The sequence below is a fragment of the Dermochelys coriacea genome, chromosome 5 (assembly GCF_009764565.3).
Source record: "Dermochelys coriacea isolate rDerCor1 chromosome 5, rDerCor1.pri.v4, whole genome shotgun sequence".
NCBI lineage: Eukaryota > Metazoa > Chordata > Testudines > Dermochelyidae > Dermochelys > Dermochelys coriacea.
In genome coordinates, this window is record NC_050072.1 from 6,157,441 (window position 1) to 6,180,983 (window position 23,543).

Genomic DNA, 23,543 nt, shown 5'->3' on the forward strand with positions numbered 1-23,543 from the left:
ATCTGTACCTCCTGGCTGTGGGCTCGTTTCTGCTGTCCTTACTCAGATGAAACACCCGCTGTCACCCAAAGGGAGTTTTGCCAGAGTAAGGGCAGTAAGATCAGACCCAATAAGGTTTTAAAAAAAGGCCAAGATAACAATAACATTATTTAAAAAGCAAACAAAAACCAACCCCAAATCAATTAAAACAAACTAAGATTTAAATGAAGAATCAGAAATAATCATCACACTCTTCTTAGTTCAACTAAAATGAATGAGAATGATGCAAATCAAGTCTGAATACAGTGGAAATAAATTATAATAAATATGATATACTTTAAAATATATGTGTTCTTAAATAATTCATTGTTTTTTCTGATTCAGTTTTTTAAAGCAATGTCTTATTTTTTAACTGCTCTAAAGTCATTTACCAAAGATAAATATCGTGCTTTCATTAAATAGTTTTCCTTGTTTTTTTCTCTATCATTACAATTAAAAGTCCTACAAAATATGCAAATTTATTTACAGAAAAACAGAGCCAGCATCTTTTTTTTTTTAAACATCCCCCTGTTTTTCAAAATTCCTTGTAAACAGTTTCAGAAATTCTTCAAAGAGATTGTTTTTATGTTATTTTTTTATTTTTATTTTTTTATCTTATTTTTTCTTTTTTAAGATTAAGGTTCTAGGCTAACCCCTTGTCCTGAAGGTTTCTAGAGCAAATATGGAAGCTACTGAAGCATAGGGTGATGGGAATTTGCGGACAGCAGATCATGAAGACATGAAGCGTATAGCTGTGTTTCGTTGTTCAAGTTAGAACTGCATCTGATAAAAAGGCAGCTGCTTTGTTTCCCATTTGCATTGTCTACAAGAATCGAGTTTTGTTGGTTTATTTTTGTTAATAGCTGGAATGCTTGCAGTTAAAAAAGCTGCCAAAATAGCCATTTCTCTTCTTTTTCTCCTCGATAAATAACAGCATCCAACAGCAATTGGCAGAGAGTAGGAATTTATGCTCAGTCTAAACTCTACAAAAATTACAATTCTACAACATCTTTGTTTTTAGCATTAACGCTAACTTCTATGTAGTATTTTTTTTTGCTTTTTGTTGTCTAATTTTTTTTCTATTATATAGGTATTTTAAAGTTTTTTTCTTTTTTTAAATTCTGTACAACTATTAGGATTTTAAATGGGGAGAGTTAGAAGCATTTACAAACCTTTTTTGTTTTTCACTATCAATCATCTTTCTTTTCTCTTTGCTATGCCTTTTTATTTATTTACTTTACTTTTTTTTTGCTTTTCACAGACATCATCTTACCTGCTTTGAGCAGCGCAATTCTTACGTATTATACAGAAAACCATATGAAAGTTTCATAGACTCTAATTAATGTATAACCAAAGAACCTCCCAAAGTATCAAAGAACTATTATCTTGCCATTTTAAAAGCATTTAAGCATTTTTTTAATTTTTACATATTTCATATAATTGCTCTCAAAAACTGTTTTAGGAACAGCTCAGAGAAAAGCAAAGAACTTCCATATTTTACATACAGCTACAAGTCTGCGATAAAAAGTTTTGTCCTTTGGTCCCTATATAGCTAAGGAATGACAGATAAAGATGCTCAGTGACCGTTACCATGGGGTCAACATGGTAGCCGCATCCTTGGTGGCAAACAGGCACTCCTTTGTCCGTATCCAGGTTTGCATTTCCTGTTTGGAGAAAAGCCGCTGTGGTGATATCAATGTCTCTTCAGAAATCCTGGTTGATCTTGTTCCTGTTCTGATTTATTTATTTAATTTTTGTTTGTTTCCAGCCCGTGTCCTTCGAAGTCAGCAGACGTGATACTTTTCTTGAAGAAATGTTACAGTCTAAACAATCAAAGAGAGAATAAGTCTGAAGTCTTCAGCTTGATTGATATTTGCTGATATGTCAAAGGTGTAATCCAACAGTTCCTGTTTTTTTAAAATATATATATATATATATTTCTAAATGTGGCCCATTCAGCTGCTGCCCTAAAAAAATGAAGAAGATCATTGCAAATTAAACTAAAAAGGCAAAGTAAACAAATAAAAAAGGCCTTAAAAATAAAAAATAAAAATAAAAAGCCTGTTCTTTTGGGCCTAATCCTGCTTCCATTGAAAGTGAATGTGTTTTGTTCTCAGATTCAGTGGAAACAGGACTGAGCTCTTGCTTTGGAGTTTGTTTTTGAGGTATACTCCCACTAAAGTCAATGGAAAGATTCTCATGGACTTCACTGGGAACTGGCTCAGACCCAAAGTGAGCAAGGCAGTCAAGATCATGATAAAGAAAAATACAATTGTTCCTTCTGCATTTTTAATAATAATGATATATATCCATATAAATATATATACTCACATCTATATATATGTACAGATATATACTTTGTAAAGTGGAACTTAAAAGAAAAAGCCAGATCACAATCTTGCTTGGTTGGACTTTCTAGCGTGTGAAGTCTCTAGGAAAAATTGCTCTAAATTTTAACCGTGTGCTGTATATGATGATATATGGACTTTCCATGGAGAAATAGCTGTCATTAATGTATATTCCTTTGTGAATGTCAGAAAGTAACACTTTGAACAGGCAATTCATGGGAGGTAAAAGAAAAAATAATCAGTTGGAATGAACTTTTGAAAAAAAATAGTAAAGCTAACGTTTCTTAAATAAAAAAGTTATTTAAAAAAATTTAATCATGATCCGACTAGACTTGACATTTAAGTAGGATGCTTAATCATTACGGATTAGCTCTTATCTCTTTCTAGCAAGCAGGTTCTTCTTATACACTCGGTGATTTATTACATCAAGAAACTTAGAAACTGCAAAAGGTCCACTCTGGTGGAAAAGTGTCATGCGGAATATCAATCCATGCTGGCAGGTTTTTCACACTGTTGGTTCAACAAACAGCAAACCGTACACAGCAGTCTAAACAATTACAACACCAAAAATAATAAGAATAAGAGAATAAAAAAATAAAAAAACACTCGTCAAGGACCCTTTTTCAGTTGTAAACAAAAAGATGCATTTTGCTTTTTTATTAGGATTATTTTTCCCCCCTCAAAACAATCCCTCCCTTACCCCAAACAAATAATTTGTCAGGAGTGGCTGGAATGTGGAACCTTAGATTTCGGAATTCTTGAAAAGGCACACAAGAGGCCGCAGGCTTTTCTCTAGGTTGCTTTTTGGTTGGATAGCTATAGTTTTTACACTACTGTTACTATCATTACTTTTTAAAAAAAATTTTGGAGAGTGATTTGAAATATCCGAAGGGGAAAAAAAAGTGTCAATTGAAAAAGGCCCCCAATTCTCCGGAAAAAAAAATAAAATCACAATATTTTTCAAGTGCAAAAAAATCAACCACGCGTTTTTTTTTTCATTTTTTGGTAAAATATTTGTACAGTTATAACAATCCCATTTTCTAAAGAATTAGGAATCCATCTTTTTTTTTCCTTCTATGTGACATCTAAAGAAGCATAAAACGCTGACGAGAAATTAAACGACAAATAAAGAAACCACTGCAAGCACCAAACAAAACGAAAATGAGCACAGCAAAAAATTGTGGCAGCACAAAGTCAAAAAAGGCACATGTGATCATGACTGGCCAATCATCAACTGATACAACATCCAAGAAAAATGCTTCAATCACGGCACCTGCACGAAACTTGACGGCATGTCATGCAACCAATTCTTAGCTTGTTACATGACGCCATCATGTCACACTTTCAACTTCGAGTTGATTTGAACTTACGGACTGGGGGACTGTATTCTCCACTTTCATGTCATTACGTGAACTTTTTTCCTAGCTCAGCTCGAGACTGTGGTGGATTTGACTGGCTCTTGGTTGGTTTTGTTGGAATTTGATTGAATGACAAAAGAAGAAAAGATTTTTTTATATATATATATATATATTTATATATAGTGTGGAAAAAGGGAAAGGTGGGGGAAGAAGATATATATAAAAATAATAATAGTAATAATAAAAAAAAAAGTACCAAACAGCATCCGTCAAAAAGCTCTAATGAAAATATTTGCGATTAAATGATAAAAACGAAAGAAGAAGGAAAATGAAACAAAAGAAAGAGGGAAAAATAATGGAGGAGGCCTAGCAGGGGACAAAGACATATTACACACAGTTTATGTGGACACATGAACAACAGTGAACAGGAACAAAACATTATGCCATGGCTGCTGAGGAGAGCATGCACTGAATGGATGAGAGCACACAGATCGGTTTGCGGCTGGAAAATACATTTGCTGCCAACCGCCGTGGTTTTGTTCAAACCGTCTTTCCCCGGGCCACCCCTCCCCACAAACTCCCGGGAAGTGGCTCTTCAGTAAGCGGTTGATTCACAGCCCACTGGAGCCTTTCTGTTGGCTTCAATGGGCTCTGGATCAGGTTCTCCGCTGCTCTGTTTGCAGCTGAAAAGCTAAAGGGCTGGTGGAGTAAAAGAAGAGGGATTGCTTTGGTTGTTGAGAAAAAGTAACTAGTGTCTGTCCCTTTAAGGGGTTGTATGATGAGAAGCTCAGAACAGCGGCACAGCTGATGTGGTTATGTGAATTTACTCCCCCGTTGTTTTGATATGGCCTAAAAAAACCCCAAAATTCCACCTACAGGCCTGATCCCACATCCTCCCTCAGGCAAAATGCCCCCTGGACTGCCCATATCCTCCTGACCCTGCAGTCCTTACCAGGCAAAACTGCCTTTAACTTGCTCTGGGAGTTTTGCCTGAATGACCACTGCAAGGATCAAGTCCCTAAAAGTCACTGCACACAATGAAACATAAAGTAGCGGGCTCAACCAACGGCTAGAATTACTGTACTTCAAGTGTTTGCTTCCTATCCCATAGGCAGGTTGATTTCTCACCAGCATGCCTAGTCCTGAAAAGTCACTGCACATTATTGAATTTCACTGCACATTCTTTTGTCACAAGGACATTGTCTGAGACTCTAGTTCTGAAGTCATGCAAGCAGGCCAGAGAGGATTCTTTCCATTGGCTTTTGCTCAAAGCCAAACTGTGTGTGCTGACAAGGGGAAGGGGTTATGTTATCCAGAATAGAGATGGCCTTGAACAAAACCCAGGATCTGAACTCTAGATTTGGCTCCAGCAGCCAGACTCTGCTCTGTGTTACAGCAGGGTAAATCTGGAGTAACTGCACTGATTGCTGCTGTTACACTGGATTTACCTAGTCTATGTCACTACCATCGGCAGACCAAAACCCCTGGATCTTGCACGTTCAAAATTTGAATCTGAACTTGTGTTTAGATGATGCCTGGTACAGAGGTGAATGTATGCACCCAGACAGGATTTTGGTTCAGCTCTGGCTACAGAAAGAGAGGGTAGCGCTAGAATAAACCTCCCGTCAGTGCTGGCGCACGAGGCCTCACTCTAAAGGGATTGTAGGATGGCTGCTGTATCTCTCACCCCACAGTCACCATTGAAAAATCAGCACTAGTCACACCGGGCCAGCTTGTGAATTCTGATAGACGTGCAGCAGAAGAAAAAGCTATAAGGAGTCACCATATCTCTTAGGGCTTGCACCTGTGTTGTGAGGAACACCAGTAGCGGAGAGCAGGTACCCCAGGGTCAGGAGTGCTGAACTGAGTCTTAGATCTCCTTTCGCCCACCAAACATGCTGGACAGTATGGCTAAACTGGAGCAGAGGGGAAAGGCTGACCCAATACACTTCCCACATGCAGCAGCAGGGGCTGGATTGGGACTCTGAGTAGCCATTCAATTCCTGCTCTCCTCCTGGGATTGGCCTGCCCTCTTGGCAGGGCTACACTGCAAGATTACACCCGAGTCCAGCATGTTAGCTGAGAAGCTTCCCCTAATACACAGTGAGACCTGGTGTGTGAGGTAATATCTTTTATTGACCCAGTTCCTGTTGGTGAAAGAGCCAAGCTTTCGAGCTTATGCAGAGCGCTTCTTCAGGTCCGGGAAAGGTACTCAGCGTGCCCGACCTGAAGACAAGCTCTGTGTATGCTCAAAAGCTTGTCTGGTTCACCAACAGAAGTTGAGCCAATAAAAGCTAGTACCTCTCGCATGTTGTCTCTCTAATAACCTAGGCCCAACACGACTACACCAACACTGCAAACCTCCTTAATGCATGGATTAGGTGGCAACTGTGTGTCAATTTTGGAATAGCAAACACAGTACCTCTGCCTTTAGATTAAAATTTCAGATATTGGGACTGTGACAACAAATATATATCTGTATACATATATATACACACATATGTATACACACACCTATACATGTATAAATGATTAAAACTCACTGAAAACAAACAAATGCATTCAAATAAAAATCAACCAAATCTATTTCATAAGCAGTTCACTTCTCTGGGAGCAGATAAAAGCTTTGGGTATGGCTAAGAGAGAAGCCGTCCCATTCATGAATAAAGATGTTAGGGTTATGAAGACAGGGCTACAGCCTGATATGGAAATGGGGCCGTTGGGAATTGTGAGACTTTGTTACAAAGCGAGAGGGAGCGCATGCCTTGCGTCCTTGGAGACTGGCTTCAAGAAATGATGGTGCAACGCATCTCTGAGAGCTAGAACGCCGAGCCGGAGTGTGCCTCTACACAACAGGCTACGGTCAACTATGCCCTGTAATTTCACACCAGCCAAGCCTCTACTGGGAAGTCTTTTACCGCAGTCCTTTGTCAATATTCTAATCAACCGTTGAGACCCTAGTTACCGAGGATGTCTTTAATCAGGGCTCTGAGACACAGCTGGAATATGCATGATTACAGCAGTGACCCTAAAAACATTTCCAGCTCTCTTTGTTATGGCAGCTTCCCCCCGGTATTGCCTGGACTCTGCTGCTGGAGAGGACACACCACATTAAAGGCACCACTGGAAAACTTTCGAGGGTGGCCACTCTATGCTTTATTGCCTACAGCCGCACTATTAGGTGAAATTCACGCCCATGTAGCGAGCCAGCACAAGACGGTGTGACAGCTATTCCAACCACAGGCAGTATCGTTGAAGACTGCTTTGTATTATATGTAGGAATGTTGTGGGTTAGGGGGTTGAGTTCTAATCCATGAAGGAGTTACCACAGCTACTACCGGGAGGGGATTACTGCAGGCCCTGGGATTGTAAACAGCTCCAGCAACGTACCACCCCCTGGGCTGGTTTGCAGATACTGGTGCAAACAGGTACCAGATGCCAAGGAGACGAAGAAAGGGCTTTTGGAATAAAAGGTCCAACTTGACTAGAAAGAGGCGGCCTTCCTTTTGACACAACAAATGGCCCTTACCTTTGATCCTGGGGGGACTCAACCCTACAGGAGGGTTGGAAGGCTAGAACCTATCAGGGTTCCCATAGGGATGACGGGCGACTTCTGGTATGAAGGAGCAAGGAGCGTTTAGACCCTGTTATTGCTTTACATGTTTCCTTGAATAAATATGCTGTGCATTGGATGAGCTGGATGGGCCTGGTACAGCACTGCCATTGGCCTTGGAGAGAAAGCCAAGAGCACGGGGTGAACAGCAGTCGCAGTGTGCAATAACCTAAACTTCCTGCTCAGGAGGGAGTGGCTGGCAGGTCCCTGCCCAGAGAGAGGTGATGGCTTGAGATCTGAGTGGGTGTTTCTGCAGCCTACTGGTTTCCCACGGAAATAGTGCATGCCCTCTGCGCTGGGAGAATTTCACCTGGGCTGAGTGCTCACGCAGCCCACACAAAATGCCCCAAGTCCTGTCCCAGCATGCACGGGGCTCAGGGTGCAACCTCCGAAGGAGGCTCTTAAGCTGCACTTGTAGTTCCTGATAGTGAGGGGACGTCATTGTGGGTGTTATGTTCGACTCAGTGGGCATTTTGCCTGAGTAAAGACTGCAGGATGTTAAAGTTGACTGAGGAATTCTCTTGTGTCTGAACATCCCCCTCTCTTCGCTCCCCGCCCCCCGTCCTCGCTTTTTATGCAGATTCCTTTCAACCCAGTAGTAACACAAAAGCACGCTGCAGTTCTTACTCTCTGGGATGGTCAAGCACTTCCTAGCATTTTACTCCATGCAATGCACATGGCTTTCTTGCCATGGCAGATTCATACCCGACTGGCTGTAGAATCAGGGCCCCTCTGCCATGCCCGCTCTTAAGACTATGCCATCTCCTATGGACTATTGTTAAATCCAGGTTTGTGACTTCCTCCCATCGGAGTCAAGGGCAAAACTCCCACTGACTTCAATGGAGGAGGATCGTTCTTGTCACTATTGAATATTTATGACCGAGATTGGGGCCCAATTGCGTTAGGCGCTATACAACAGAGAGGTAGACATGGTCCTTGCCCCCACAGCATTTACCATCTCAGGAAGATCAGGCTTTACACTATCCTGCTCACATGTTTTGTGTCACTCCCAGCGTGGGGGAGGGATTGCAACTCAGACGCAGTTCCTGCTTGGGACTGGTGCAGCTAAAGGGTTGCTCTGGCCCTCCCCTCACTCCTCTCTTTTCATTGCTTTGTGCTTCCAGGGTCTTTCATAACGCTGCCCTTCCTTTCTTGTCTGCTCCTGTCCCTGCACCCAAGCTCTCACTTTTGCTCGGCCGGAGAGGCCAGCCGTCTCCCTTTTGGTCATCGTCTCAGACAAACCTTTCTGCCTGCTTCTTTCGCACTGTCCCATCTGCAAGGGGCCCCTTCACAAGCAGCTTTCATCTCCTCAAACCTAACGGACAACACCCCAGGGCTGCTGCCACGCTATTGTGCTTTATTAGCACTGGGCCCATCCCAAGCACTGCTGCTAAAATTTTCATACCACACCGTACCATCCTGTCACCATCCAGCTAAACATCATACACCCAGCTCCACTCAGACAGATAGGGCCCCAAGCCCCAATGCAATCCTGATTGGGGGTAGGCCAGTGTGGCGGAGGGTTCTCAATACCAGTGTTAGGTCCTGGCTCACCATTTAATGGCGCCTGGCCATTTCCACCAGACAATAGTGGATGTTAGCACCTCACCTGTTCTTGTGTGCAAGGTGAGAGCTTTATTAGTTAAAACCACAATAGTTTTTTTTTTTGACATAAGATTCATTTTTAACAAATAAAGGACAAGGCTACAAAAAAGATGGGGTGTATGTGTACATATATAATTTATACACCTGTGTACGCACATGTATGCAAATTATATACGTAAACCCCCTCCCCCATATGGCTACAGTCTACTATATATATTAGCAATGGTCAGAAAAATTCCAATGAAACATTGTTTTCTTTGGCATTTGCTGATTTTGATTTTGGCGATCCCAGGCTTTTCAGGTCCACAGCTCCAGGGCAGCCCTCCACACAGATTGCTTTGGTGTCAGGAACCTCAGGGCTTCCAGGCCAGCTGGCTCCCAGACTGTCTGACTCCTGGGGAGCTGGTGCCTTGGCTCCCCAACTTGGGCAAGCTGGGAAGCGAGCTGCCTTGGGATTGGGCCAGCCCAGGAAACAAACCGGCCTAGGAGTTGGGAAAGCGTGAGAGTCCCAGCTCCCAGCCTGGCTGTGGCAGGGGGCATAATTTGCTTTGAAACACCATCTTTTAGTGTTTTCAAAACAAGATATTGAGGGATTCCAGAGCTGCGAACATTTTCATCTTGTCTGAAAACAATTTCCAAAAACTGTAAAATTGTATGGCACTGAAATTTTGTTTCCTGGCCAGCGCCATAGAGAGACCGACAATTACATAGATACAGCCACACATGAAAGTTAATGCTAGATCTAGTGCGCTAAATCAGGGGATGAAAACCCAGCCCTCTGGATTTCTAATGCCAGCGCTCTGTGTCCTTGGGCAAGACAGTTGCCCTCTTTGCCTCAGTTTCCCTACTGACAAATTAAAGCTGCTGCTGCTGCTAATATCTATAATGTCTTTTAGCCACAGAGCTCAAGTAACCCTACATCCCTTGTGGAGATGTTATGGGAGGTTTTTTTTTTTAAGTTATTTACATTACATTTAGAGTTGGTCAAAAAAATGCCAAAAACCGTCCTTGGTCAACCTGTTTTGTTGGTGTGGGAGGGCATTACAATCAGCTGCTTTGTTGGTGTGGGAGGGTATCACGGTCGTTGGTTGGTTGTTGGCGTGGGGAGGCATTTGGAAGAAGGGCTATGGAGAGGTAGGGCCTGAACCTGTCACCAGTAGCGGGAGTAGAGAGGCCTCCTGACCCCAGAGCCAGGGCAGTCTGGAGAAGGCTGACTATGAGAGACCTCAGCTGAGCTCCAGGCAGGCCTGTCCAATGCATGAGTGTCGTGCCATGTGCGGGCACTTCCACCCCTGCTTTCCAGGTGAGGAAGCATGAGCTTAGGACCCAAGTCCCTCCCCTGTGGGATGTCCCAACAGTGGGCGTAACATCCCATCCCACAGCCAGCATTCCCCATCTCATGCAAAATCAGTCGGTGTGGAAGGGAGTGCGTGTAAACCCATGTTTCCTCACCCAAAGTTTCCCCAAGTGTCCCACAGCTGCTCCTTACGCATGGCCCACAGAGACGGTCGTGATGGGAGGGACTCAGTGCCAGCCTGTCAGCAGTGACCGTGCAGGCAAAAGGAAGTGCAGCGGCTGCATGGACTGCCTAGGGGAATGGCACGGTGAGGCAGTGACTCGGCAGGCAAGGCTAGCAGCCAGTCAGCACTCAGCAGCTGGTGTCACCCAGCCTTGGTCACGTGGGCTGGAACAGCTCCTAGTTTTGCAAAGTCCCACAGATCTCGAACTTCCGCCCGGGTAGCCTGGCAGGGACGGGTAGAAGGGGTCCTGCCTTTGTGTCTCACGGCAAGCAGAGAGTTTGGTCCCAGGGCAACGCTTCCCTTCAGGGCTGCTGAGTGCCAGGCAGGAGATGAAATGGAGACTCTGCTCTGCCGCACCTAATATGGGTTCTTTATTACGCTGGGGTGTTAGATCAAGGCGGCATCGGGGAGTTCATTAGCTCCCAAGCACCACGACAACATTTTAATTTAAAAAAGCTGCACATGCTTGAAAAGCAGCTCTCATTGGGACGCAGTACGTGCGCCTCAGCACCTGTTCTCCATTTGTTTGTTCTGGATTGACAGGAATGCATCAAAACGCTGCACATCCTGACACTTTAATAGTCTATCGTCATTGCTAAGGGAGAGGCAGAGATGCTGTGCCCCAGCTTTACGGCTCCGAGGATTTCAAGGCACTGGCTACAGATCTGTTCACCGACCCAGGAACCCCAGCTAGGGATGTGTGGCCACAGGTGTGGTCCATGGAGAAGCTGGGGCACTCTGGCTCTCGTTCAGTTACATGGAACACGATGGCCCAAGGCAGCTTGCCAGGTGTGAGCGGGGAAGTGATTTACACAAGGGGACCTCCATGCTCCAGGCTTGCAGGGGGAGGAGTTCTCTGTGGCTCACACTGCTGAGGTAGTGGAAAGGATATGTGGACGTGTCATGGGTGTTGCTAGGGGGTCTATGCATGGTGTTGGATGTACAAGTCCACATTGAAGAGAAGCAGCAGATTTGTCTGTGGCTCCTGCCCTAAACCTATACAGCGGCTCCCGACCTTGCGCCTCTCCTCCAAACTCATATGCAATATCCATGAGCAAAGGCCTTTTGCTTGGGCTGTCTTTGCAGACTCGGGGCTTTGCAGGGCCTCTGCGCTGGGGCTGAGGGACAGTAGGGTTGAATGCAGAGGAAAGGGACTCCATTGACTTCAACGGTAGCAGGTATGGGACCAAACCTCTTCCCATGTGAATGTCAAAACTCCCATTGACTTCAACAGGGCACAAATGGACCCAATCCTGCTAGTGCTGAAGTCAGGGAACAGGAACAGGTCCATTAATAATCACCTTGGCTGCTTTGGGGGTGACGCTTTGATCTTCACTCATCCACGACTCTCTGAGCAGGGAGCAATGGACTGTCTGAGTGACTTTGTCAAGATTGGCCAGTGGCAGGGCTAGAAATGGAACATGTAATGCCTAACTATTAGACCATCCAATACACAGAGACTCTCTTGTCTGTGAGACACAATGGAATCTTTCCAGGGCATGGGGATTTGTTAAATACTCAAACCTGAGCTGTCCAGGATTTGGTCAGCTAAGCAGCCCCCCTTGAACCATCACAGAGCCAGGAATATGCTCCTGCTTGCAACACCCCATTATTGCGTCTAATAGCTTATTTTTCTGCCTGCAGCTTCAATTTACCTTCAAGGGGCACAGTGCAATTAACTAAAAATATTTCCTGCTTCATTTTAATTGCTCTAAGACTCGAATGCACCTCCAGCGATGAGCAGTAAGGTGAAAATCAGTGCCCCAAATATTTCAAATTGATGAAAGCGTGAGATGGCTCAATGAGCATTCACAGTCCTATTAATTATTAAATGGAATTCATTTTTGGGTTAAAAACACAAAAAAAACAAACCCCCAAAGCCCGACTCTGTGATGTGCCTGAAACACAGTTGTTCAGCCATGAGGCTGTAACTCCAATGTGGGCTTGAGAAAAATATAACAAGAATCCTTCATACTTCTGGATCACCTTCCATCCCACGGCTCTGTACAAATGCTAACGAATTAGGGCCTTATGCCAAACACACTTCCCTATGTGAATAACTTTACTGCTCTATCTATGGTACTTATCTGCCCCCCATGACCGTAGTCTCTGAAAGCCTCATAATCTTCACTGTATTTGCCCTCACAACCTCCCTGTGAGGTAGGGCTGTGCTACTATTTTGAGAACCAGAGAAACTAGAGTCGTAAAGCTACGTAGGCACCTAACACCTAACAGTTCAATGGGCGTTAGGCACCTAAGGAGGATCTGGGCCTAATTCTGTACTCATCCTGTGAGCCGCAGACTATGCGTTTTCCCGAGGCTGGTGGTTGGGTGTTTCTCATGCACTTTCACTGTCTAGTGGAGGTCTCAGAAAGTGAAATCGCCCCATGGGTCTGTGAGCTTATCAGCGACTGAGGATGAAATCCCACAATAAATGTACAGAGGTACAATTTTACGTCTTTGTAACCACAACAGATCTCAGCTACACTCAGCCAGGAACTGCTTGTGTCACAGAACCAACCGGTCTCTGAAAGGGCCCTCGGCCATTCCAAGGGAATTCAGGAGAGCTCTCCTGCTAGTTACAGGGACAAGCTGCAGAACAAAGAGCCTCCCTGCTGGTGTGCAAGCTTATTAGCTCCATGACTAGACCTACAGCAAGGCAGTTATCGGCTCCTCCTTCCCCATATAAAAGCCTTCACTGCACTGCTCTGGAACGTACCAAAGACCATTCAAATGGCTATGGGCATGCTCAAGTGTGGCCCATCAATCCTCCTGCAAAGCTCCCCTCCAGCTGGCCAGGAATGGGTGAGTTTCTCCATTTCAAAGAAAGGTTTTTGGGCAAGAATGTTAAGTTACTTGCCAAGTTGGAAATTAGGTATTAGGCATGTTTTCCAGTAGAAGCAGTAGTATAGTTTGCTCCCTTGGGCCCTAGGTTTTGGGTTGTATAGATGTTGATAGTAATGGGGACAGGTAACTGTAACAGTGGGACTAGAAATGGCTCGTGGTGCCTGCGGCATCCCTCTGCGGTGCATTATGCACCACTCTCCTTCAGGGCTGGACTGGCAGCTTCAGCTGCCTCCGTCCCTCCACCTGCTTAGAGAAATGGCTTCCAACCTATTTGGTCCATACCCAGAAAAAGGCCGGATAGTTGCCCCTTGACTCACAGCTGAGACAAGGTGAAGGATTTGCACCTCCAGATCTGTGTGCAAATCAGAATCCTGCTGTGCTCAGGTACCCTGGAGAGGTAAGGAGGGAGAGTCAAGGTGCGGAGAGGATAAAGAACTTCTGATGCCTCCTGGATGGCGAACATTATCGGCTGGATTAGCCATTGCCCTGCTCAGAGTTTAGACCAATGCAAGTGCATCTGTAACACTACCAAGTCAGAATGGGAGCCTTTCACACCCACTTTGCATTGATGTAAATGACTGACAAGGAATCAGGTTCTATCTACCCACGAAGGCCGGTTACTGTGTTGCAGGAGAGGACTAGAGTCTCCATGATGATGCACTGTCGCTGCTAAGCAGATTTTTAGTGGCAAAGAGACCATTCATTTAATCCCTCTATCCAGATCTTGGGATCTCTGTCTGGATTTCACAGTCATGAGGATATGTCTCCACTGCATTGTTAGTTATGGGTATGGTGCCTGGGTGTGACTGTCCCTCCAGCAAAGCCCTACCTGCATTACTGTGTCCTCACTATTTCTGCTGGGCTCCATGTGTGTCTGGGGGCATAGCCCATGGCTTTTCATGCTGAGATACTCTAGGCTTCTTTCCCAGTCAATGTTCTCAATTGTGAGCGAATTTGTCCATCGAGTGGGGGGGAACTGTGGGAAGGCGTTGGAAGACTGAGTGATTCAACTTGTGTTCTCACTGCAAAGTGGGTAGGGTCCACCCCGAGTGAAAACAGAGCGTGAGTTCTAACCCATATCTCCAGCCTGATAAACCAGCCAGAGTTTAAGGCATCTCTAATCTCAGGTCACAGGTTTTTCTGAGTGGACGGGAGGGGGTCTGGGCTAAAATCTGGCTAAGAGCCTGGGCAGTAAAGATATAGCCCGCATCTTCGAACAGCCCTCTTCTGTCCATCCTAACCTGGAGGTTGTCTTTCTGAAATAAGGAAAAAGAAAAATGCCCTGTTCTCCCCTGGGGCCTGAGAAACAGCAGTCAGAGCAGCAGCCTGTGCCTCTCTGATGGATTCCGCCTCAGCTAAATGAAATTAAGATTTCAGCAAACAAGCCCCAATTCCACTGTACCAGGAGAACAAATGACAGCTGATAATTGCTAACTCCTTTTGCTCATTCTTTGCTCTGTTCACCCCATCAGTCTCTGCAGATTATATTTTCAGCTGCGTTTAATGAACGCCATTTATTAAACTAACACCGGGGTTCTGCTCTGGCCTCAGACAGATGGGCTTGCTAATATGAATCATTTTGGTCAATTGGATTATTCTGAGAGGGAATGGATCCCTGCCACTCTGTGGAACACAACACAAACAAACACGGATGGCTCGCCTCCGGTCGTGACCATACTCGGTTGGTGCTCGTTTGGCGGCAGCATTCGAGATGGCATCATGGTGTTGTTATCGCTTCCTTTCTGCTACCCCAGGTAAAAATAATAATAAAGGCGCACAACTCATTTTATTCCTGATTGTTTAGACAGAGTAAAAGCCTGGCTCATCCTGGGGTTCGGCAGAGGGACATGCATCATCACTGTCTTTCACGTGCTTAACAGACGCACAGTCAACCAGATTAGTCTTCTCCTTTGTCACTACAAATAACACTTATTCTAATGTGTAATGGGCAATCAAAATAAATATCCCCCCTCCCATTCTCCTTCACACTGACCCCAGAGAAGACTGGCAAACTTATTTGGTGAATGGCGTTACTTCTCCCCCAACTCCTAGTCAAATTAATCGGGGAAGGCAAAGGAACATTGTTTACAACAGCTACATGCTGTAAAGGCACACAGTGCTATTTTAATAAAAGGAAACAGATAAAATCCCTCTGAAATCTTCCACATAGAGATGCTCCCAGCCGCTGTTTCAGGATTTTAGTGCTAAGAACTTTTTAAACTTTAGAATAATGTGTTATGTTCAAGGATCTATCTATCTAAACACAATGCCCAATTATAAAGAACAAACAAGCCAGTAGGGTTACATTACCAGTTTCCAGATCCACCAAAGGATGTATCATGACAGGCAACAAAGTATACTAATGCATAACCATGTGTGACTTCAACTATCTGCATATACTGGTCAAATGATGCAACAGGAAAAGGTTTAGAAATACACCAGGCCAGGTCATCAGCTGGTGTAAATCAGCACAGCTCCATTAAGGGCTGATTTATACTCATCGATGATCCGGCCCAACATATACTGACACCTTCAGTGGCTGCTATTCAGACCGGCTAATTCTAGAGCACATGGCTGGAGAGATTCTCCTCAGTTTAGTTCTCACTAATGCACAGGAGTTGGTTCAAGAAGTCACCACAGTGGAGCGCCTATGTAACAATGACCACAATATAATTAAGTTGAGCAGTCTTGAGTGAGGAAAGGTACCACATACAAGTGTGGTGTCACCAAAAAGGAGAAATTAAAAAAAAATCATGAGGATGCTCAATTACAAAGGCTCTAAAGGCAAACCAAAAGAAATTAAAATCCCTAGATTTGACCACAAAACTGGAAGGGACCTCTTGGTCATAGTCTAGTTCCCTGCTATTGCAGGTATCCTCCATCATATAATAGGAACATAATCTGGCACTGAGGTTAGGAGGAAACTTTCCCTGGGTACAGATTATCCCATAACTGCCCATTGCAGGGTTTGGTGCCCCTTCCTCTGTCTTGTACTGGCCACTGTTGGAAACAGGCTACTAGACTACATGAACAATTGGTCTAGCTGGTACAGCAAACCCTATATTAAAGAACATCCTGATTACCATAAGAACAAACTGTTGTCCTGTGTTTTAAGAGTGAAGTCTCCTGTTTGGAATGTTACAGACATTTAAAGACTTTACTCCCCAAAAGCTAATTTCCAAAACATTTGAAGAAAAAGGGGGAAAAAAGGCTTTTTCCCCCCCTGCTTCCTCCCACCCCAATATACAGTCCGCTACGAAACAGCAACGTGTGACATGCCAGGAGGACGCACAGAGAAAACAAAGAGCATGAAACGCACATACTTATTGTATTTCACAGACAACAGTGAAATGCAAAGTTTAAACATAAGTAGAGTGTTTCCTCGGAGATGGAGAAAGAAAAAGTTTTATCCAGCAACCTGAGTTAAATTTTAACTGACTTACAGCCCAGGGTTTTCATGGGCTACAAAACAATCTGGCCCACTCTGTTTGACAGTGCTTAAAAATCAGGAATATTCTGGTCTCTTTCTTTTGGGGGAATCCAGCCTTTTAAAAAAGGAGTTTTTTTGTTTTGGTTTTTTTTTTACAGAATTCTACAGCCATCAGCTGATGACCTGATCCAAAGCTCACTAAAATCAATGGCATGATGTCTTTTGGCTTAAATGGGCTTTGACTCAGGCCTTAAAGCTCACAACAGTGATCACATTATTGCTATAGTGATTTTAATAAGGGTGGGACAGCCTTGAAAAATGCAGTACCTGAACTCACCATGGGAGAAGGTTGTTTTGTTTCTTTTTAAAATGAGTGATTCAAATATCATTTGTTTTTCATTGCTGGGGTAAAACACAGGGTAGTTGGTAAATGTCCACCACAACTTTGCCAGACCCTGTGGTGATTTTATGTCGTGTGTGTGGCAGGGGCCTGGTCGGGAAGATCTCAAATTTTATTGGCTTGGTCCTACACTAGCAATAGGAGAGAAAAGCCCCAGCAATGATCAGGGAACCTGATTTCCAGCAATTGCCACCTAAGTGTCTAATCACAACCCTCAGAGCAACTCCAGGGATGGCCAAGCACAGAGCTCACACTTCAGAAATGGGTCTCTCAGCTCTATTAAAAAAGTGTGTTTCACTTAATCGCAAGAATCCATTAGGATGTAAAAATGTCAATGCAGAGACGTTTTGGAAAGCCATAGAGTAGCCAGAACCCTGATGTTACATCCCAGTGAACTCTAGTAAATAACTAAAATACCCTCTGGTGTAATTCAGAATTGAAATGATAACTGGGCCAAATTGGGCCTCAGCTGATGTAAACTGGTGTAGCTCCATTGACTTCACCCTCCATTGACTTAGTGGAGCTGCCAATTTAGTCTAGCTGAGGAGATGGTCCCATTATCTAAATGGCTATTAACTTTCCCGGGAAGTGCACTCTGCTCTTATTCATTGTGCTTCTCAGTTGGGAACTACTTAATGGCAGCCATTGTAGTTCCCCCCTCTTGTTTGCTGTTCAATCCAATCTTACAGAAGGGTTGGGTGAAGCTCAGCTGAGTGGAAGAATGGAATAATTTGAAATAAAAGATACCTTTTCCCCAACTCTAGTTATGGGGCAGGAGGAAAGATATTGGGGAGGGCTTGCTCACACCTGAAGCCTTCAGTTCTATGCTATAGTTGAATCAAACCCTTCAGAGCCTGGAGGTTTGAGATTTACTTGTATCCCGTCAACATTACCATCCTCATGAATAATTCAAATACGCAATTACCACTGGAAGCCACCCATGCGAATGAGAAACTGTTCTAGTGCAGCTGATTGTATGTGCCGTCCAAAACCGTAAGGGCATCAGTTGAAGGTGCTCACAGTGATGGAGGCTTCGCTGCATCACCTTATTAAGATTCTTGCTGGTTCCCGGAGCAGAGTAAATTTCATGGCGTGTGTTACCCTCCTTTTCTTTATACCTACTTTTTAAGCACTAGCAACTACAGCCCTGCAGCGGGACTGGGACCCATGGGTCTGGCAGAACCCACTGCCATAATAGTGGGACTGGGTAAAACATGCATTGTTTCAGGTAGGATTGGGTGGGCAAAAAACCCCAAAAACCAGACCATGGTAATTTGCAGGAAAACACCAAATCTCTTGTCAGTTTGTCATAAATCGAATTTCAGAGATATAAAGCAGCTATTTTTAATACTTAAATGTAAGTAAGGGATAGAAAGATTTAATGTCTATTATAACAAGAGTTAATACATTTTTACATGATTTTAAGCAAAATTTGTGGTGAAGTTGTGGCTGAATTCTGTTTATATATATCATATATTAACCAACTGTGGTATTTTTTTAGTAGCGGGGGGGGGGAATCTGTCTGTCTTGTGGGATTGGGATTGCTGAATTTTGCAGCTGGGAGAGGGATAAAAATACAAGAAACAATGCGGAAACAGGTGGGACGGGGACAGAATTAAAAAAAATAGTCCCACACAGGGCTCTCCTAGCAACCACCACATCATTTTTCACGGTATGGTTCTGCAGTAACTCTGAAGAACTTCCTGACAGCCATAATAAGATCTCGCCATTTTCAGCCTGCCAAAACGTGCTGTAGAATTGACCGGAGTGATGTAAGTCATGAGTGGACCTGGAATCCTTTAAATGTTGACTTTATTATGGTTTCAGGTTATCCACATTACTGCCCCTTCTAACTCACTGTTCTTTAGGACCAGCACACAGTGCCCTGACCTTGGCATGTGTTGTCAATATCACACTTCAGCGGACAAAAAGAATGTCTGCAATGGAGATACTGTTATATTTCTGGAACCAGCAGAGAAGGAGATAGACATACCACTGTCTGCTGTGGTGGATTTATTGTTCTGGCTGCAACACTAACATGAAAGTGAGGCTTTGCATTGGGGAGAGGCTCAAACTTTTAAAGGGACAGGACATCATATTCCAACACCTTACTTTAAAAAAACTTTCCAAACACATATACATTATCGTTTACATGGCTAACATGGAACACTGTATAACCCAACTAAAAGTTGCAGGTGGACTACTGTAGACTCTTAAATTGCAAGGTATTAGTCTGCCCTGGAATAGCAACTCACTAACTAAACAGTTTTTAATTTCAGGCACACAAATGATTTTCTCACTCTCTTGGGCTAAATATGGTGATGATGGTGCAGCAGTGTCATGAACAACAGGAACAGTCGGTAGCAAGAAATCAACTGGATCTAGTATAGAATCAACCGGATCAAAATTAGGAGTTGTAACGGAAGGAGACTCAATTGGAGGAACAGAAAGTCCTACTGGAACATTCCCCAGAGTCCAGTACTAGTTGAGGCTTGCAACTAGTCCATATGTTATTTCCAGAAAATACCACTGGATAGTTTTACCATGAGTGAAATGGGTCTTATTCATTTTACAAGTTCTCCAGGTACCCAGTTCACTCCACAACCATAGCTGTGACTCCACACTAAGTCTCTGACTTGAAAAGAACAATGACGAGTCTCGTGTCGATGATCAATTTGCATAGCTTGGGATTTGGCTACCCTGTGAGGCATCATCAGGATGTAGAAGGTTTCAACAGGTTCGCAAAGCTGCTTCAAGAAAAGAGTTGCAGGTGACTCCTGGATGGTAGCATGTGGCGTGTTTGTATAGACAAGCAAGAAATTGTCCAATTTCTGCTAATGACTCAGAATAGACCTGTTAGCTTTTAAGGCATGCTTAAGTGTTTGTACAAAGCATTCCACTAGTCAGTTTGCAGCAGGATAGTAAGGAGCTGAGCATATGTGCTCAATTCCATTTGAAGCTAGGACCCTCTGAAATTCTTCAGAACACAGTTGAGGTCCATTGTCACTCACCAACCGTAACAGTAAACCAAACTGGCTAAACAAGGTCCAAAGATGTCCAATAGTAGCTGTAGTAGAAGTCATTCTGAAAACTTCTGGCCATTTTGAATATGACCAAAACCATATAACCTTCCAAAGGTCCAGCAAAGTCCATGTGAATACGTGTCTAAGGAGACTGAGGCCACAACCATGAGCTGGGCCATGATCATGCTGAATTTGCTGACACATAACATAGCTCCCCACCTTCCTCCCAGTCTCTTTGTCAATCTCCAGCTACCAGACATGACTCTAGGCTATGGACTTCATTGCTATAATGCCAAGATGACCTCAGTGAAGAGCTTCCAAAACCTGAGATTGAAGTGATTTCAAAATGATCACTCACATTCCCCATAAGATGCAGCAGTGATTCACAGATAATTCATGTTGACATGACATGAACTATGTAAACCACGGATTTTTTTGATCCAACACTGTACCCCAGGGATCGGCAACCTTTGGCATGCGGCCCGTCAGGGACATCTGCTGGTGGGCTGGGACGGTTTGTTTACCTGCAGTGTCCACAGGTTTGGCCAATTGCGGCTCCCACTGACTGCGGTTCGCCGCTCCAGGCCAATGGGGGCTGCGGGAAGCGGCAGCCAGCACATCCCTTGGCCCGAGCCACTTCCTGCAGCCCCCATTGGCCTGGAGTGGTGAACCGGGTCCAGTGGGAGCTGCGATTGGCCGAACCTGCGGATGCTGCCAGTAAACAAACCGTCCCGGCCTGCCAGCAGATTTCCCTGATGAGCCACGTGCCAAAGGTCACCAATCCCTGCTGTACCCTATAGTACCACCCCCTTCACAAGAGAAAGTACGTCATACATAGTGGTTTCTTTGTTGATGTCAGTACTAGTGATGGGTGACCTAGCCATCAAATTGAGATAAAACACTTTGTCTGAAGTTTCTTTGGGTCAACGAGAACTTTGGCATGGTCAGCATGACAGCCCATCGGCATTCCCATGCTGAATCCTTTTACAGAACTGAAGAGTATAGGAATGAACTGAAAACAGTGGTGCCCATTGTTGCATACAAGCATCAGCTAACGATGGAATTCCATGTTTCAGTTCAAAAATTGAAAGTAATGGATGATGCTCCATCAGCAAAGTAAAATAGATAGGTATGCAACTTCCAAATTCTGAAGCTCATGCTGAGACAGCTTCTTGCTCTATTTGGGCATAGTTCTTCTCTGGAATAGTGAGTGTTCATGATGTAAAGGCAATTGATTTCTCCATGTCATTAAGAAAAATGTGGGAAAAAATCACACCCACTCCATATGGTGAAGCACCGCAAGCCAATTCCAATGGCAGAGAAGCATCACAATGCGTAAGAACTTCAGCTGATGTCAACAGGTTTTTGGCTTCCTTAAAATGTACACTCACACTATTCAGCAGAGCTGGATTTACACCTTACACAGCAACTTTAGCACTCCCCCTCCCCCCGCCTACAGCTGATCTTTGTGTTTTCTGTAAAAAATGAACACTTTTAACCCACTTTTAACTTTTAGGTGCCCCTAGGCATATGCCTAATTGGAAATCCAGCCCCGCTCTTCAGTCCATCTCCATTTTTTCTTTGCTTGCACGAGTTCACGTAAAGGTGCCAATAGCGTCACCAGATTAGGCAGAAAATCATCATAGTAATTAAGTAGTCCTAAGAATGAATGTATCTGATGATGGCACTTAAAGAACAGCCTTCTCTTTCTCCGGTGATTTCCTTAAACCTATGGCATCCATTACATGTCCAAGGTGTTCAGCTAACGGTTTGAAAAACGTCACATTTGTCTGACGTACTCTCAGTCTATGGTCTTCCGAATCCTGCAAGACAGGCTCCAAATTTTGAAGATGATCCTCTTGATCATTCCCTTTAACAAGAACTCAATTCAGTCCCTTCAGAATCTCACCCATGACTTTCTGGAACATGGCAGGTGCTGATGCAATACTGAAAGGCAACCTGTTGTAACAAAATACTTTTCATCTGTTGATTGTAAGATATTTGTGAAATGCTGAATCAATCTCCATTTGTAGGTATGCATTGAGCAAATCCAATTTACTGAAACACTGTCCATGGTTAAGAATAGCAAACAAATCTTCAGGGTGAGGTAGTGGATACTGATCTGCACATAAAATTGGATTCAATGTCACTTTGAAATCTCCATAATTTCGGAATGACCCATCCTTCTTGATCTCTGGTACAAAGGGTATAGCCCACTCACTGTGTGAACCCAGTGAAAAGACTCCGAAGTTCACTAAGAGGTCCAAAGCAGCTTCCACCAGAGGCTTCAGAGCATCAACCCCAGAGTTGTGCCTTCAGTGAGGAGTATAAAAATATTGCTCAGGCATGCAGGAGTGAAATCAGGAAGGCCAAATCACACCTGGAGTTGCAGCTGGCAAGAGATGTTAAGAGTAACAAGAAGGGTTTCTTCAGGTATGTTAGCAACAAGAGAGTCAAGGAAAGTGTGGGCTCCTTACTGAATGAGGGAGGCAACCTAGTGACAGAGGATGCGGAAAAAGCTAATGTACTCAATGCTTTTTTTGCCTCTGTCGTCATGAACAAGGTCAGCTCCCAGACTATTGCACTGGGCAGCACAGCATGGGGAGAAGGTGACCAGCCCTCTGTGGAGAAAGAAGTGGTTCAGGACTATTTAGAAAAGCTGGATGAGCACAAGTCCATGGGGCCAGGTGTGTGCATCCAAGAGTGCTAAAGGAGTTGGCCGATGTGATTGCAGAGCCATTGGCCATTTTCTTTGAAAATTCATGGTGATCAGGGGAAGTCCCGGATGACTGGAAAAAGGCTAATGTAGTGCCCATCTTTAAAAAGGAAAGGAGGAGGATCTGGGGAACTACAGGCCAGTCAGCCTCACCTCAGTCCCTGGAAAAATCATGGAGCAGATCCTCAAGGAATCAATTCTGAAGCACTTAGAGGAGAGGAAAGTGATCAGGAACAATCAGCATGGATTCACCAAGGACAAGTCATGCCTGACTAATCTAATTGTGGAGGAGGGGAAAGCAGTGGATGTGTTATTCCTTGACTTTAACTAAGCTTTGATACAGTCTTCCACAGTATTCTTACCAGCAAGTTAAAGAAGTATGGGCTGGATGAATGGACTATAAGGTGGATAGAAAGCTGGCTAGATCGTTGGGCTCAACAGGTAGTGATCAACAGTTCCATGTCTAGTTGGCAGCCAGTATCAAGCGGAGTGCCCCAAGGGTCGGTCCTGGGGCCAGTTTTGTTCAATATCTTCATTAATGATCTGGAGGATGGTGTGGATTGCACCCTCAGAAAGTTTGCAGGTGACACTAAACTGGGAGGAGTGGTAGATATGCTGGAGGGTAGGGATAGGATATAGAGGGACCTAGACAAATTAGAGGATTG

The 23,543-nt window shown here is 44.1% G+C and overlaps 1 protein-coding gene across 15 annotated transcripts in view; it reads right to left on the reverse strand.

Annotated features, from left to right (window-relative positions):
- Window positions 1-1,438: 1,438 nt before the first annotated feature.
- Window positions 1,439-23,543, reverse strand: part of CELF4 (CUGBP Elav-like family member 4) — a 904,974-nt gene continuing 882,869 nt past the window's right edge. For 8 of the 15 annotated variants that reach the window (XM_043515021.1, XM_043515022.1, XM_043515018.1 and 5 more), the window contains exon 13: window positions 1,439-1,841. The gene's annotated coding sequence lies outside the window, so the exon portion shown is untranslated. Of the gene's footprint in view, window positions 1,986-3,736; window positions 3,825-23,543 lie in introns of all 15 variants that reach the window. The other 7 variants (XM_038402852.2, XM_038402859.2, XM_038402851.2 and 4 more) reach the window with 3 other exon arrangements.